Raw genomic sequence first — 17994 nt, 5'->3', positions numbered from 1 at the left:
TGTCCAAGAGATACGGCACACAGGTTAGCTGCCTTGGGCGCCCCTGATCGGTGGGGACAATCAGGCACCCGGACCTCTGGATGAACTAAAGCGTGTCTACAAGTACCGCTGATGCAGGACTGTGTCTGCAGCTATTTCTGCCCACTGCCTGCAAGCACAGACAGAGCCCCCCCCCCCCGAAAATCTGGCCCCAGCAGAGTGTACTGGGGCCTTTTGCGGCAGAAGATGTAAACACACAACACTGCTCTATCCAGTGGTCGCACACGAGGAAATGGAGCCCTGTCTTCATCAGCAGCCATGGGATGGCGTTTGATGGGCAGTGCGGTCCTGGGGCATGCAGGAGAACGAAGACCCCTTTGAATGGCCCTGTCCTTTCGGATCCACAGACAAGCTCTCCGGTGAAAAAGAAGGGGTCCTCAATCGAGAAGACAGAGAGACAATATAGCCTGGAAATCCTGGTGTTCAAAGCTCCCCCTTTTCTGCAGTGACTCGGCACTGATACCTTCTTGCGGATTGCATGGTTGTACACTCCATCTGCAGGTGTAGCTGTTCCTTGCCACGCACGGTAGGCAGAGGCAGGAGAGCATGGGCTGCAGCAGGAACAGTCTATAAATGGGTTTGCACCCTGCTCTAGCCTGCAGAGCAGAGCAGAGCATAGCAAGTCAGGGTTCCTGGGGCCAGTGTCTTCATGGCCCTGTGCCTGGCGCGGTTGCAACCCACAGGCTTTATCCTGCAGCATTCGATCCTTTTTTGATCCGAGGGGGGAAAGGAGCAGCGGGGAGCAGACGTGGATTTTGATTGAATCCTCTGTGACTGCATGCGTGCAGAAGGCGAAGCAGGGCGATCCAGCTCGAAGGGCCCAGGAACTGCCCGAGGGAAGTGTGGCAGCTCACGGACATGCTCGGTAGCCGGTTCTGAAGCTTTCATTTAGAGGCAGCTGCCCGAGAGCTGAGCCAATTGGAGCTCAGGAGTGAGGGGACGGGGTATAAATGCAGGAATTAAAGACAACTCTGCGGACCCATTGGCTGATCCACGTGGGACTGAGAAACTATCTGCTCTGAGGACGGGGTCCCAATACCTGAACCCCTTTGGACACAGGCTATTGATTCAGCTTATCAGCTGCCGAGCAGACCAGTCAGCTGTTAACCCAAAGGTGGGAATGCTGCTGTGAAGGATTCCAGACTCAGGTTTGCTGCCAAGGCACTGGAGGGTTTGGAAAAGACCAGGGATGCTGCCATTCTTTCCAGGCTCGGAAGTATCCCGGTGGCACCCGCTACATATTGTAACTACAGTACAGGGACTGAGAAATCGTCGCTGAGAGAAGATCAGAGGGCAGTGCGTGTGTGCCAAAGGAGGGAAGTTGTGTTGAAATGCTGCGTTTAAATATACCCAACAGCCACAAAGTGGGGATGTGTGTGTAGCAAACACCAGTAGACAGCTACCTAATAGCTTTTGGTTAAGAAGTTATTCATCAGTATCTCTTGGAAGCTGGCTGGGAACTATTAACCGCTCCATTCAGGGCTTTACGTACAGTACCCTTTAAACTATAACTTTGTGCAATGTTTTTTTTTTTTTGCAAAGTCTGGATAAGACAGAGCTCTGGCCTCTTCAGCAAGCAGTTCAGCGGAGGTGCAGGAAAAGGGGCGTGTAGAAGAGTTAGATGTAATATGACCTCAGCACTCCATATCCCATTACACCCTCATTCACAACCATGCAAAGTGGGGGCAAATGCTACCATTCTGATCCGGCAGAGTTTTACATCCATGTTGTTCTCACATGGCACTGATGTCAACGACCACCTGAAATGGAGAGTCCTGGCTTTGTCCCTGATCCACAGGGTGACCTTGGATATGTGGCTAAACCTGCCTGCGCCTCAGTTTCCTCCTCTGTAAAATGGTGATAACGTGTCCTGGCCTGATGCACAGGGGTTAGTGGGCAGTTTGGTGGCCTGCAAAGTGCATAGAGATCTTGCTATGGAAGGTGCTAGTAAGCCCTGCTAGTGTAGGCATAAGGGAAGGTACCTGCTTCTTTTCATAGTGACATTCCCATCAGAGAAAAGCCAGTAATAAAAACCCAGTCTGCTGGGGAGCTGCTCAAGGGTTAGCTGGTGAATCCATTACTCCCACTGGTATGCAGGGTTTTTATCAAGATTTTTATTGAGAGACTTGCAATATTGGTGGCTTTTCTTAAAGCCCCAGCCCCTGGAGTCAGGGGATCACATGAGAATCTCAGGTGTCAGTAAAAAATGTTTTTTTAGCCTTCATGGTTGAAGGAAAAATCTTGAAACCATGGCCACTTTCAAGTCATGGTTTTTATTTGTCTAAAGAAACATAAAAAGAAACCCATTATTTGTCAGTTTCTTACGATCTCATGATTTTTAAGTCAATTTCATGATTTGGGGGGGGCTTGACTCATGTTTTTTGGATACTTGGGGTTGGCAGTGCGGGCTGACATGGCAATCCCATTGTTTCCAGTGGGACTGCTTACATGAGTCGTGGCTCAGCAACGTGATCGAATGGTTCCCAAGCTAGCCCAAAATAAACAGACCAGAGGTGCAAATGGGGCCTGTGGCTTAATGGCTGCCCGTGGGCTATGATAAACAGACCAGCCCATTGGACTCTGAGGCTTGTTCGGACTTCTAAATGGATCCATTTCCCGTGACACATTCACACCCCTACATGTGGTAGAACTTAGGCCTCCCCACACTAAAGATTAATCTGTGCGATTTTCATATGATAAATTTTTAAGAAGTTTGAGGCTTTGGAGAAAAACAGCTGATCTTGGCTCAGGAAGGCCTCGTTTGCAACACAGACACCTGGCAGGAAGACAAGGCTGGGCTAATGAACAAGTCATCCGATGTAGTTATAGCTGGGGTGGAAATCACCTGCTATGGTTGATGTTGCTGCTTGGGATTCAAAACACGTTTAACCGGCTGAGAAACTGACAACTAAGAAAGTTCTCCTCCGCTGGGGCTGGGTGGAAGGGGAGGGTCTGACTCCTAATCTAGAAGATGAGGATTACCTGTAACTGGGCAGAAGTGGGATGACACGCTATATTGCTATCTCATCGCCTTTCCTTCCAGAAGCTGCAATGGCTTCTAGGGTGTGCTATAGGGGACTGGGCCTTTAAGGGATGAGCTTCCCAGCCAGAGAGGCTGGACGAGATGCCTTGAGGCTCTGGTTGTTAGGCACAGCTGGTTGTAAATGGACACAGAATAAAGCAGATCTCCGGCAAGTGCCATCAGCATGGTGTGATCCCTGAGCATCACACGGGCCTCGCTTCTACCTTCTAATCATCGGCAGGAGGCTGCGCTGGGGAAAGGGCCGGCTGCTGACTTGTAGAACGGGCAATGGGAGGGCGATGGATGAGACTTCCAGCCGCCTTGGGATTAACAGGGTTCTCCTCCCTGCCTTTCTCCCAGGCGTTGAAGCCAGAAGTGCTGGAGCAGTCGGGCTTCCATAGGAGAAGTTTTCTGCAGGCAAGAAGGCCCCGAACTGAGCTGGCTAGGACTGGAGCTGTGTAGTGGCCAATGGACCGTGCCCTCTGAGAGGTGAGCCTGGGCGAATGGAGGGCGAATGGAGGGCGAATGGAGGGCGGGTGTGTTGTTGCTTACCAGGGTGGTTCTTCGGGGTGTGCTCAGAGTTGGGGACACAGGGAAGAGCTGCTCACCATGAGAACAGCTGATCGGGCTCTTCGTGGCCAGGAGCATGTCTACCTGCACGGTCTCCTCTCTGCCCCCATGTGTCCCCTCCTTCTGCTGTCAGGTGGCCTCCGCTCCAATCAGCCATCAGCTGACAGCTGATTCATTGCAGCAGCCGCACAAGGAGCAAAATCCTGGCTGCACTGAAGTCAAGTGAAGTTTAGTCCCTGACACCAATGGGGCCCAGATTTCACCCCAGGTTTCTGGAGAGGTCTGTCTCCCCTGTCCCTTGTAAAACACTGATCAGAACCCAGCCAGTAGCAGGAATGGAGAAGGGAGGGCTTGTGGTCGAAGTGCTAGAGAGTTAGGGTCGCTCTGGCATGCACTCCTTGTGTGACCTCAGGCATGTTGCTTAGTCTCGCCGTTCCTATCTGTAAAAGGGGGTAATAATCCTCCCTGTGTTAATTGAGAGTGTAAATTCTTTGGGGCAGGGAGTGTTTCAATGCATACGTACAGCACCTAGCGCTGCAGGGAGCTGCGCTTGCTTAGGGGTATCGAGTTGGTACGATAAGGTGAGGAATGATGGTAACCTGTCAACGCTTCATACCTCACCGGGTCCCCCGCAACGTCTCATGACCCTGTGCTACACTGTGCCATGGAGCTGCGCTGTTTTGTACATCTCACTTAACACTGTTTTGCCCCCGTCACGGTCTTGCTGAATCTCAAATCCAGACAGTGCCTGGCTCAGCAGTAAATATCCCCTTTGAGCAGATTTACTCTCCTATCGATCCGTTTTTTTCATTCGTGTAGATTATCTGGAGTTGTGAATAAGGAATGGCTCTGCTGTCCTCTCCCAAGGCTGGAGAGAAATATGGCTTCAGACTAGGGCATTCCTGACTGCCGCTTTCCAGGGCTGCAGCTGGGGGTCTCAGTGACACTGGATTTGAGTTCTGGTGGAACGAATTGAATTGGAAATGCCCCTGGGAGTCAGAAAAGGTGCAGTGTCTAGGGGGAAGCGAATGGGGCCGGGGGGCCAAGGTATGACTGGACAGGGCTAGGAGCAATGGAGGGACAGAGCTGGCTGGGGAAATGGTTGTTCCATCCCATGTGAGTTTTTGAGATTTTGAAATATTTCCCCATTCTGAATCATGATGAAACATCAAAATCTCAGCATTTTCAGGCACTGGTACTCTGAAATAAACTGCATCGGGTCAGTCAGATCATTTGGTCTTGATAAAGTCGAACTGTTTTGTTCTGATTTCGACCTTCAAAATGTTTTTTAAACTTTTAAAAAAGTATTAATTCCCTAACATTTCCAACCAAAAGTGAAACGTTTTGCTTAAAAAAAGGTCAAAATGTTTCAAGCGTTTCAGAATGTTTCCTTTTTTAAAAAAACATTTTTGAATTGATAAGTTTATGGAGGGCACGATATAAGACTGCCTACGTTGGGATGTAGCCGATCTGTGACTGCAAGCAGCAAATATCTCCAATGGCTGGAGATGAGACACTGGGTGGGGAGGGCTCTGAGTTACTACAGAGGATTCTTTCCCAGGTGTCTGGCTGGTGTCGACATGGCCCACATGTCAGGATCTCACCGATCACCGTATTTGGGGTCGGGAAGGAATTTTTCCCCCAGGTCAGATTGGCAGAGACTCTGATGGTTTTTTGCCTTCCTCTGCAGCAAGGGGGTTGGGTCACTTGCTGATTTAAACTAGTGTAAATGGTGAGTTCTCTGGAACTTGACATCTTTAAACCATGATTTGAGGATTCAGGAACTCAGCCAGAGGCTGGGGGTCCATCACTGGAGCGGGTGGGTGAGGTTCTGTGGCCTGCGATGTGCGGGAGATCAGACGAGGTGATCGTGATGGTCCCGTCTGACCTCAAAGTCTAGAAGTCTATTTGTCAAAGCCGATCCTTTCCCATGAACAGTTTCAACCCCTCGGCATCCCCCAACGAAAAGCTGTATAGTCTGAAAATTCCTGACCCGCTCTAGGAGAAATTCTCCCCTCCACTGCTAAAGCCCCGGGCAGAATTCCCCCAGGTGACGGCACTGCATATGCCACCCAGAAGCGGCCCTACGTTGCCAGCTCCCATTGTAAGCCTTGGCACACGGGGCAAGCCAGCATGGGAGGGGTATCTCCAGAGTCCCATAGGCAGCTCTTGGGGGACGACTGCAACTTAGAGCAACCCCTGGCTATTCTAATTGATGCCGCCCCCGGAGAAACCCAGACGGGGGAGGAGGGGAGCAGCACAATGGTGCTTTGAAGCACTCTCTGCCCCTTTTTGTGCTGTACCTCTGGGAGTCTCAGCTCAAGTATCTCATCAAATGCTGCAGGATTCCCCTCTGCTGCCTGGAGCCAGAGATTTTAAGGCCGGAAGGGACCGTTCTGATCAGCTGTTCTGACCGGCTGCAGAACAGCAGCTGGAGAGTTTCAGGCAGCAGTGACAGTGGTTACACCGGTGATCCCCAGTCAAGGATGCGGCCCTGCTGTGCTAAGAGCTGTGCAGACAGATAGCACAGAAGACAGTCCTTGCCCAGGAGAGCTTGCTGGCCAGGGGTCCAGAAAGGTTGAGCTGGAAGGGACCTCAAGAGATCATCTAATTGCTCCTCCCGCACGCAGGATGAAGTATATGATCAGACAGATGGGGAAGGGGTGAATGGGAAGAAGTGGTAACAAAGTGAACCGAGTTCAGCAGAAAAACAGACGTCTCCTTGATACTTTATATATAAACCTAAACCAGCCCTGCACAACCTCAATTATCTGAGCCTAATTCCCTCTTATCTGACACAGGGTCATGCCTGCCCACGTCTGTGAATTGCATTGAATGTTCCCTCAATTGTCCAACACCTCCGTTATCCAGAGCTGTCCATCGGGGCATCTGAGCAATCTAAGCTGCATTCATGTACAGTTGAGCCCCTGCACAGAGCTACCCTGCCAGCATGAAAACAAACAACTGTGCAGATTTGCCAGCGAATGGTTATCACAGTGATCCTGCAGGAAGGGTCTTCCTAGATGTCTCTGGCTGGCCGCTGCGTGGATGAATGCTGCCCCGTAACCAGATAGACGCATAATCTATTCTGATACCGCTAGTCCAGTGCTTGAGTATGTATGCTCTTGCAACTGACAGTCCTGTCCCCATAAATGCTCTGTGACAACCTGTTTGGCAGAACTTCTCCTAAATCACAAACACCAGCTTCTGGATGAAATACACCTAAATGCTCCATCAGATCTTGTGCACCCACAATGTCCTTTGGCCAGAACCTTGCAGTTTTCTCCTACATTTCCTCAAACCCTCTCTGAAAAATCCCCAACCTGTCTACCCCCTCCCCCAAGCCACATTAGAAATTCCTTCAGACCTTGTTGGAGTGTTACTCATTCCGCCTACCAAAGTACTCCACGAAAGCTCTTTCAATTCACATCTCCCCCAAACTGCCTTCTAATAATGCAGCTTCCATACTCAGCCATTATTGGAAGTGAAGGCATAGGGTATTTTTATAATGTTCAGATTACAACCCCTTTACTCATATTGGGGAGCACTTACTAAAGTGATTTGTATCTATCTATCTATCTATCTATCTATCTATCTATCTATCCCCATGTGTCCCTAGCTAGCAAGATCGCCCTATATTTCCCCCTCCATCTATCTATCTGGTTATCCCCGTATGTCCCCATCTAGCTAGCTAGTATGAAAAATATTATGGAAATATAATATGAATTATTTTACTGCTCTAAATCTCCGTGTCTTGTTCTCTCACTGTTTGTGGTAAATAATAACATAATATTCTGGATTTCTTTGGGCAGGGGTGGTAATATGGAGTAGCATCAATATTTCATCATCAGATTTCAAAGCACGTTACCAAGTGGGTACGTAGCCTTATGCTTGACATTAGGATTAATTCAGGGAAGTCCGAAGGCCTGTGTTTTGCAGGAGGCCAGACTAGATGATCTGGCTTCAGAATCTGAGTTATTCCCATTTTACTGATGAGACAACTGAGGCTGAGAGAGGGGAAGTGACCAGGCCAAGGTGCCACAGTGAGTCAGGGCATGGCCAGGACTGCATTCCACGTCTGTTGAATCCTAGTCCCTTCCTCATTTTTCTTGTATTCCAGCAGTAAGCAGAGGCTTCAGCTGAGACTGGGGCCCCCTGGCGGTAGGGGCTGTACGTAAACCTCGTGAGAAACAATCTCTGCCCTGCGGAGCTTGCTGTCTAAAAAGACCAGGCGGGTGCAGGGTGGGAGAAAGGAAGTGCTACTAACCCCATGTTACCAATGGAAATGTCAGTAATAACATTTTCAAAAACCTTGAAATGACCGAGGCGCCTAGGTGCCATTTTCAAAAATGAGCTGAAGTCACATTGAAAGTCAATGGGACTTAGCCTCCTGGGGGCCGGATTTTTAAAAGTACTTAGGTGCCTAAAGATGCAGATAATCTCTTAGTGGCGTATTCAACCCCCTCACCCCCTGAAGCACCTAACTCCCCTTGAAATCTTATGCAAATGGGACTTAGGCTCCTAAGTCACTTGGGGTCAAATTTGCAAGAGCACCCAAGTGATTTGCCCAGGGTCCCAGAGGAATCTTTGGCCAAGTCCCAGACAGAATCCATATCTCCTGAATCCCCGTCCAGTGCACAGAACGCACGAATACCCTGCCCCCTTCCTGGTCAGAAACTTTGCCACAGGAAATACCGATTTGACAAGTTCATGAGTGCACATCAAGCTCAAATTTCACAGGAACCTGTTGAAGCATTTTGAACAATAAGGTGAGGAATATGGATTCAGTTGAGGGCTTGGCCAGAGATTCCTTTACGCAAGTCACTTAGGAGTTTTTGACAATCTTACCCTAAGCAATTTAAGAGCCTACACCCTATTTTCAAAAGGTTTTAATGGGAGTTAGGTGCCACGGGGCTTTTGAAACCCCACTGGGCATCTGTCTGGCTCTTCGCAATATACTTAAAAGTCAAAACACCCCCCTATTCTCTGCCTGTGGCACACAACTGTTTAGTCTCTGGAGGGCCACTGTGGGGAGACTTGACATAATTTGATTTTTATTTACCTTTTGATGTAGACGGATAATATCAATGTTTCTTTTAAGCACTTTTCTTTATTTTTATCACTTTACATTTTCCCAGTTGCAGGAACTTATGGGGGATCAGACATTGGGGGCGGAGAGACATGTTAATGGCAGTAGATGTTAAGATTCCGAAAGCTGACGCTTTATGACCATTACAATGTAAATTGTGAACAAAGTAAATATCCTTAAATCAAAGCGGGATCCGTTCTCAAGCCACATTTTTCTTTACTTTGTAAATTGCAATGATTATTGCTGGAAATATTTTGTCCTGGGTTTGTGTGTGTAGGTGAAATTGACATTTACTGATAACCATCTAATCCTTCCAAGCCTAAATATAGACTATTGGGTTGAAATGCAGGCCTAACTGGGCTGGGCTTAGTGGCCTGTGATATACAGGAGGTCAGACCAGATGATCCGATGGATCCTTCTGGCCTTCTCCCACATGGAAATTCTGAATTTTGGCTGGCACTGCTGCCTAGATCTGTCCCTCCCCCTCTGCACCTGGTGTAAAGAAACCCAGCAAATGCCGCGGGGCGGTGTGTGTGTGTGTGGGGGGGGGCGGCAGGAGGGAATGCAGCGTGTGTAGTGAAGGAGGAGAATTAGGCTGTGTGTGAGTGCATGAAATCCTGTGGGCAGGCTTGTGGTGTAACAGATCTTCAGGGCATTTCTCATTTCATTTTGAGAGTGTGCTCAGATAATGGACAGGCAATAAATACAGCTGCCTGCCCTTCCGAGGCTGCCTGCTGATAGCAGTGCAATAAAAACAAAGCCTTGTAATTAAGTAATCAGAGGAGGCTGGGAAGGCAGAATTATCAGGGGACAAGTGACTGTGGGGGGCAGCCTATTGCAGAGGGAAATCCGGGGATATTCCACAGGCTCTGAGGGTCTCTTATCACGATGGGGCCTCTCCCGATGTCTCTGTGCCAGGGCCTTGCTGGGCTGCAGTGCAGGAGGCAGGCTCTTTAGTGGGGTTGGCCGGCTGCTCCAGAGCAAAGCTTCTCTCCGCTCGCTCGCGCCTGTGAATGAAGAGCGCTATCGGGGGATTGGGATTGTTGGAAGGTTGCAGCTATTGCGCCGAATGGCGGATGAAGGGCCCCATTGTGTCTGTGCAGCACTGGCCTGCGCTGGGAACGGTGCAGGGCTGTGCCACCCCAGGGAGAGCTCTGGGAGGCGTTGTGCCCGTAGGCTGCCCGATGGGCCATGCAATCACCCTCCCTCCTCCCTGCCCCCTTTGGGGTAGCTGGCACCGCTAGCTGGCAGGCCCCACGCTCAGGAGAGCAGAGGAATTGTGATTACCTATTTACCCTTCCTCTGATTTACCCCTGCCTCTGAACTACCCCTAACTAACTGCCCCACCGCCCATTTCAAGCCAGATCCTGCTCCCACTGATTCAATGGGGGCTCCTGGAGGGGAGTTTAAAGTTCAAGCCTTCGGTTACTTTGAATCCCAAGCAGCCCCCTTTTCCCAGCATTGTTTACAGGCTGGTTACTGAGCTGGGCAAAGCTAGAAACTGGGTTATTTTGGGATCCAGGTGATGTTTTCTTTCAGTTCCAGGTCCGGTGGATTCCCTCCTTGCTGAGCTTCTCTCCGTTCCATGCACTGAACAGACCCAAAAACATGGGGGCAAAAATTGTTGTGTGTGTGTGAGAGTGAGAGAGAGAGAGAGAGAGAGAGAGAGAGAATTCACCAGAATTGTGTGGCGGGGTGAAACGGCCATTTGTGCCTGCATCATAAATGTGAGGCAAGGACAAATCAGTCTCTCTCGCCAGTTTCACCAGCCGTGTGAATTTTGGGGTACTCTCGTAACAGGTTTGTCTTTCCCCGCCCTTGCAAAAGAAAAGTCCTGGATGATGCCTAAGAGTGTGGTTCTCAAGGGCTCCTTTCGCTCGCTGGACCTGGTCGGGGGGATCTCTAGACCAGTCACAGTTTGGGGGTGTCACTCCCTCATGATGCTCTAAGCATAATGGGCCAAATCCTGAGCATCCACATCCGCCCCCCCCCCCCGGATGCTAAGGGGAGCTGTGGGTGCTCAGCACTCTTTAGGATTTGACCTGGCATTTTCTGTCAGGGCCTGTCTGTCTTGGAGGTATTTGAACTGATGAATGGGGCAAATTACCCCATTTCACCCCGGTGCAGGGCTTCTACCCACAGGGTTTGCACTGCTGCAAATATGCCCACATTACACAGGGCCTAACACTCTTCCCTGAGTTACGCCCTTCTGTCCTTCAGCACAAGGATGCTTCTGCCTTAGGAAGCAAATTATCCTTCCTTTCAGTAGAACCTGGAGGCCTCGGCTGAGATCAGGGCCCTCTTGTGTTGGGTGCTGGACGGACATGTAGTGAGAGACAGTCTCCACCCTGAAGAGCTTATGCTCTAAACTGAAGAGACAGACAAAGTGGAAACTGAGGCCCAGAGAGGGAGGTGACAGAACCAAGGACACCCAGCAGGCCAGTGACCGAGCTGGGAATAGAACCAACATCTCCCAACTCTGTCCCATCCCCTGTAGCCCCCTGAGCAGTGGAACTCCCTTTTGTCAGTGCAGCTCTGACATCTGACGTCCCGGGGGTCTACACTGCCACCTTCTGCTCACGCACCAGCCTCTCTCTCCAGGCGCCCTTTCAAACTCCCCCGGGGTTCGAATCGCTTATTTGACACACACAGGCCGTGTGGAGCCGGGCTGCATCCGAGGGGGTGTTTTACAAGTGCTCGGAGCTGAAGGCGACAGAGATGACGAGCTGGAGTTGGCCGGAGAGTTTCGCTGCGTTATGAAAGCCCACTGAGTCTCAGAACTGAAACAGGTGGGAATCAATGAGGTTACAGAGGGATTTCTGTAGAAATGGCAGCTCCTGGCTAGTGAGGGGCTCATGTATTTATAGACGGATGCTGTCTGTTGGAGTCCATCCATATGTTCACCAGTCCCGGTGCTGATATCCCAGTGCTAAAGGGAGTGAGGGGAGACAGAGCAAATGTATTGGTCATGAGCCTGATCTCCATGGATAGGGAGACCCTGCTAAACAGCCCTGTGTCCCCCGTGCTGGTGGAATAATTGCCGACTGCACCTGGTTTCCACTGTGGGAAGCAATGGGGGAAGCGTTTGTTGCAGAAAAATAGCAAGCATCTCTGAGCAGTGGAGAGAAACGATGGCGGAAAAACAAAGGGATCTGGGCTCGATGCGGGCAGCAGTATTGTTAGGCCCAATGCAGAGACAGGTGAGATGCACCCAGTCACCAGTCCTCTCCCCAACTGAGCTAGCCCTGATTTCAGCCTCATGCCCTGTTCCAGAAGTGAACTGGTCCAGCTCTGAGCCACCCGGGGCCCCAGTGGGGTATGAAAATCACAGTAGGGAGAACTGGTCCGATCCCTGATCTGAACCTGAGCCCTGCCCCTGAACAGCGGTGAGCCAGACGGAGCCCCAGTCACATCTATGCAGATTCTGGGCTCCATACGGGCCTAGCTGGCTGGTGTTCTGTGGCCTGTGGCATGCAGGAGGTCAGACTGGGTGAGCTAATGATCCCTTCTGGCCTTACAACCCCTGTGTTCTCCTGTTGGTTTGTCAGTCCTGGAAGGTAACACCAAGGGCTGGTTTCGTACAAGCTGTAAACCCTGCCCGATGGCCTAGCTGGCTTGGGCCTCAGGCCCCAGGTGCAAAGCAACCACCACTTCCCTTGCTTCAAGGGGGAGCACTAAACCAGGGCAGCCCAAAAAGGAATAGGCCCTGCTTGCTCAGGGCCCAGCCAGAGCGCTTGTCCCAGACACTGGTTTAACACCTCCTCTCCCTGTGAAAGGGGGGAAATGTGAGCTGAGGTGGTGATAGAAACATCTCCTGCTCTTTCTGCAGGACCTCAGGGATCCAAGGAGTCAGGATCTACACCAGTGGGCACGAAGCTTTAGGAATCTCATTCCTATTCAGCAAAACACTTAAGCACATGCTTCGCTGAATCAGGGCCTTAGTGGATCTGACTCCAGGAGTCTCATCAGGATTCAAGTCAAAGCTTGCCCACCTTTTCCTGTTTGAGGATAGATTACCTGGGCAAGCCGCATACCCAGGGAGCACGATTTCATCCGTCTGTGAAATGATTCAGTGATACTTGCACAAATAACATTGCACAGGCTTTCAGGAGGGCTGACTGTACCAATGGCCACTGGGTAAAACAGACAAAATACAGATGGGAAATGTATTCCCATGTCACCTTGACAGATTAAAATGTATGGGGACAGGTAGGACATCTGGTGGTTGGGATCCAAGCGATGTTTCCGCAATTAGAGGGATTTGGGCAGGTTGGTAAGTTTCAGAGTCGCTGGGAGGTAAATCTGAGCCAGTGGAGACTCTTCCCGTGTTCCATACAACTGCAGGGAAAGCAGGTGGGCTTCAGGGAATTAGCAACACACGCAGCAGGACCTGGCTGCAAGTGGCTGATTTGTATTCACTTGGCGATAGGGCGTCCCTCTCGTCTCTGAATCTGAGTGCATCGAAATATTGCCTCGGAAAGTGGACTCTGTTGAGGCATGTGTGTTTGGAGTGGGGGTGGGTTCTTTGTCTCTTGGTCACTCTTTCTTTCACCTTCACATTTCTATTGTCTCTCATTCATGCCTCTTTTCCCCTCTTTCATTTTCTCTTTTTTCTTTTCTCACTTTCTCTCTTTCTGTCTCTATTAATGCTCCTCCTCTCTTTCCCGAATCCTGTTCTCCCTCACAACCACACCGGTTCCCTCTCGCTCCCCAGCGGCTCGCCCCAGAAACACCCCTGCATCAGCACTTCCCCCCCATTCCGCTATGCACGCCCCCAGGCTTGACTGTCCCCTTGAATTCAAGGGAGCAAACGGGACAAGATGGTCCCACTAACATACAAAAGGGCCAGGTGCTGATCTCGCTGACTGTGGTTTTACACCACCAGTGTAACTGCATTGGCTTCAGTGAGTTTACTTCTGATTTACACAAGTACCAATGAGATCGGAACGAGGCTCCCAGAGAGGCATCTGAATGGGAGGTGGGGGTGGGGAACCCACCAAGAGAAACGCCAGAAGCATCTGGCGTCTCTACAAAGCTTTGCATCATCAGTGACAAGACCCATTGACTTCAATCAGACGGTGGACATCTATCTATCTATCTATCTATCCTGTGTTCATCTCTGGGGTTCAGTGTGCTGCTGGTCAGGCTGCTTGCCTAGCAATGCACTGTAAGAAGAATTTCGCTATCACAAAGTTCTAAGGAGGCAAAATTTCATGGATTTTTGTCAAGTATCGGGGTAGCCGTGTTAGTCTGTATCCACAGAAACAACAAGGAGTCCGGTGGCACCTTAAAGACTAACAGATTTATTTAGGCATAAGCTTTCACAGGTACAAAATCCACTTCTTCAGATGCATGGAGTGAAAATTACAGATGCAGGCATACAGATACTGGTACATGAAGAGAACTTGCTTCTCTGCATGCGTCAGTATATTTATCTAATCCTGACGGCAGCCTCTGAGTCCTATTGTAATAATAATAACAGTTCATGGATCAGCCTCTATGGGGGGATAATGATCCTGACTGTCTTTGCGAGCTACTGATGAAATGGTGATGAGCTGGTCATGGGGAGCCGACATAGAACAGAAAGAGCTGGCTATTCTGCTGATGGTTATTTCCTATTTGGAGATAATCATATCCTGAAATCAGAGGTCAAATCTGATTACTGCCCATCTAGGGGAAATTACCTTGCCACTAGCCCATGCTCTGACTGCCAGCCCCTAATTTTCTAGGAGGAGCTCATATCCAACTGCACCTACTTTCAGCATGTCCAAATCATAGACTGGATGCTTGAAGTGTAGATGGATTGAGGGGACTTTTCCCAGGGACTGCACTGGGAAGCAGAGCTGAGGAACTCTCGTTAGGGAATGAATTATTTTTTCAAGTACCCTCTTTTTCCTCTAGCTCTTTAAATATATATAAATATATATATAGAGAGAGAGAGAGCGTGCTTGACTGGCACTAGAATGATTGCGTACACCGGTGCATAAGCAATAGAGTTAAGACGACTGTTTAGGTTCACCATGATGGAATCATGAAATAAATACGACTGTCATATTCGACGCAGGCTTTAGAATACATTTTGACCCCAGAGTTTAGTACTGTGTAATTGGCCAGCTGTATTATCATATTTTCACTTGTCTTCCTTGAAGCATGTCTTTATTATTTATTTCTGTATTGCAGAGCAGGGATCAGGGCCCCATTGTGCTGGATGCTATTAAAAAAACCCTATAATGAAAAGATGGTCTCTCCACTGAAGAGTTTCATCTCCCATGATGTACCACACAGCTCAGTCAGAGGGAAGACCGCATTGCTTCATGGGAGAGGTAGTCCAGCCAGGCAGCCTGTTCCGCAGTGGAGAAGGGGGCTTCAGGGTACCTGACCTACAATTCCCATGAGGCAATGCAGCACCATAGGGAAATACAGTTTCATGTTGAATGGACTCAAAACGATCAGTTCAACAAACTGAAAGGGCTCCGTATTATCCCCCCTGTTTTACAGGCGGAGAAACTGTCACACAAAGAGGCCCTAGGCATGTGCTTAACTTTTCTCATGTGAGTAAGTCCCACTGATTTCAATGGCAGTGCTCAGGTGAGTAAGTGGAACATTTGCTTACGTGCTGGCAGAATCAGGGGCTAAGTGGCTTGCTCTAAGTCACACAGTGGGCCTGTAGCGGAGGCAGGCCCTACAGGGGAAGAATGGGTCTAGTGGTTAGGGCATCGGCCTAAGACTTGGGTTCACTTCCTTAGTCACTGCGTGGCCTTGGGTAAGTCACTTAATCTCTGTGCCTTGGTGTCTATCTGTCCAGTGGGGATAACAGCCCTGCCCTGCCTCCCAGGGGTGTTGTGAGGATAGATACATCGCAGATTGTGAAGTGCTCATATTCCATGGCAAAGGGGACCCTGTAAGTACAGGAGATAGAACCCAGGAGTCCAGAGCAGAGCTGTGTGAACCCTTCCAAGTGCCATGCAGAGCCAGCTTACGAATGTTTTTTGTCAGAACAGTTTTGTGTGGGTTCCCAGGCTCTGAAGTGTAACAACATAAAAAGGTCGGGGTTTGATCTTCCCAGCTGGATCTCGCTGTGCCCCACAAGCCAGCTCTGGGGTGGTGACATCAGGAGTGGGAGTACTGGCCATGCTGGACTGAGCCCTGCGATGCGTCCCATGGGACCACGGTTGGTACTCAAAGGGCCTCGGTGATGGGAAGACTCAGCAAGATCTCAGCTACCCAGAGAGAGACCCCAAAATCCCTATCCAGCTTCCCTGAACATTATGGGCACAGACCCTGAGTGGCCTATCAATGGCTTGCAAAGAGATCAGACTCCAGCCAGAGCAGATTTCAAGTGTATCTGAGCTTCAACACAGGTGCTGTTTGCATCACTCATCCCAACGCCCGATCCTCTTCTCTAACCACTGTGCAAGGCTGCTTGGCACTTGCTTTACCATGTGTCCCAGAACCATTCGAGCTGCAGTGACTTTCAGTCCCAGGAGAACTCATAAGTAATTCCCAGGAAGGAAGGCAGCAGGAGGCTGTGGCCTTACACAGCCGGTTTGGGGAGCCTGTCTCCTCCGTGAAAGTAGCTATCCCAAGGTCTCTCATGACCAGATACATCTAATAACATCTGGCTTTAAAACGCAGGTACCTCCATTCAGTTCTCCTCTGATGCTTTCAGCACTGCAACCCTGTGGACAGCTCCCACTGCACAGATATAGGGCCAGCTCTGCCCTTCCCAGCCCAGCTGCGAGGGCAGAAAAGTCCTAGCATGTGGCATTTCAGGTGATGATGTCAAGACTCAAGCCGACAATGAAGTGACTTTTGCACTTGTGGAAAGATGCCAATGTCTGGTGTTCTCATTTAAAATTCCCCAGAACTTTATAGCATCGTGTCTCTAGACCCGACAGTGATGGGGTGGCGTGAGAAGTTAGATCAGTGGTTCTCAACTGTTCTAGACTACTGTACCCCTTTCAGGAGTCTGATTTGTCTTTCATGCCCCCCAATTCCCAGCTCACTTAAAAATGACTTGCTTACAAAATCAGACGTAAACATGCGCACTATTCATGACACATTGCTGACTCGCTCATTTTTACTATGTAATTATGAAATAAATCGATTGTAATATAAATATCATACTTACATTTCCATGTAGAGTATATCGAGCAGTATAAACAAGTCATTGTCTGCATGACATTTTAGTGTGTATTGATTTCATGAATGCTTTTTATGTAGCTTGTTGTAAAACTAGGCAAATATCTGGACGAGTTGATGTACCCCCCGGAAGACCTCTGCATAGCCCCGGGGGTACACGTACCCCTTTTTGAGAACCACTGGGTTAGGTAGATTAGATGATATAGGGATGGATAGATGTGGGGAGACAGAGAGAGAGGTGCCTATGCTAAATGGTTATAAGGGGACATCCCTGGGAATGTCTACACTGCAGCTAGGAGTACCCTGGGTAGACAGGCATGAGCTAGCAGGGCTCAAGCTAGTGCATTCGTAGCATGGACATTGCTGCAAGGCCAGAGGCTCAGACTAGCCACCTGAGCTCAGACCCGTGTAGACACCCAGTGAGGGAGCTGGGCCTGCTCTAAGGATTGCACGGCTGACCCCTGGGGATTGTCCAAATGGGGCTTGCGTCCGTCCCAAGGAATCACAAAGGGTTTCAGCCGAGATTTGTAAAAGAGGCGAGGTGCCTCCATTTTTCACTGCGTGATTTGTGATGCCTTAAAGGGGCCTTGATTAGCAGAGAGTGCGGAGCACCTGACCTCTGAGAATCACATTGATTATTTGCTATGTCAGACCTCTCCATTTCTGGAGACTTCTTTGGCAACAGAAAGAATCACTGAACGTCAAAGGCAAAGCAAAGACTCCCCGTTCGCAGATTTGATTTGATTATTAAGGAGAACAATATATCCTGTGAGCACGAAGCACTCAGATAGGGCTTTTCAGCCAAGAATCCCAAAGCATTTTACAAAAAGTGGCTAAGTATTATTATCCCCATTGTATAGATGGGGAAACTGAGGCACAGAGCAAGGCACTGACTTGTTCAAGATCACTCCTGGCAGACCCAGGACTAGAACTCAGGGCTGGGATCTGGAAAACTAGATGCCCAAAGTTTACAGCCCTAAATCTCAATTTAGGCACCTGAATAAGCACCCACTAGTAGGAGATGCTGGGCTTGCTGCTCTTTTGAAAATCAGGCCACAGAACTCCTGGATCTAATCACTGGAGAGCGCTGCCTAGATCCGCATGTACAGATCAGGCTGACTCCCCGTTGTCC

The 17994-nt window shown here is 49.6% G+C and overlaps 1 protein-coding gene across 2 annotated transcripts in view; it reads left to right on the top strand.

Moving 5' to 3' along the window:
• The window catches only part of SRRM3 (serine/arginine repetitive matrix 3), a 171277-nt gene that overhangs the window by 56640 nt on the left and 96643 nt on the right, over positions 1-17994 (top strand). The window contains exon 2 of one of the 2 annotated variants that reach the window (XM_048824475.2): positions 3422-3550. The exons of the other annotated variant lie outside the window; for it this stretch is intronic. The gene's annotated coding sequence lies outside the window, so the exon portion shown is untranslated. The remainder of the gene's footprint in view (positions 1-3421; positions 3551-17994) is intronic. 2 annotated transcript variants of the gene reach the window in all.

Source organism: Caretta caretta, chromosome 17 (genome assembly GCF_965140235.1).
Source record: "Caretta caretta isolate rCarCar2 chromosome 17, rCarCar1.hap1, whole genome shotgun sequence".
NCBI lineage: Eukaryota > Metazoa > Chordata > Testudines > Cheloniidae > Caretta > Caretta caretta.
Note: the sequence above shows the minus strand (reverse complement) of the source record. Positions and strands in the feature narration are given on the sequence as shown.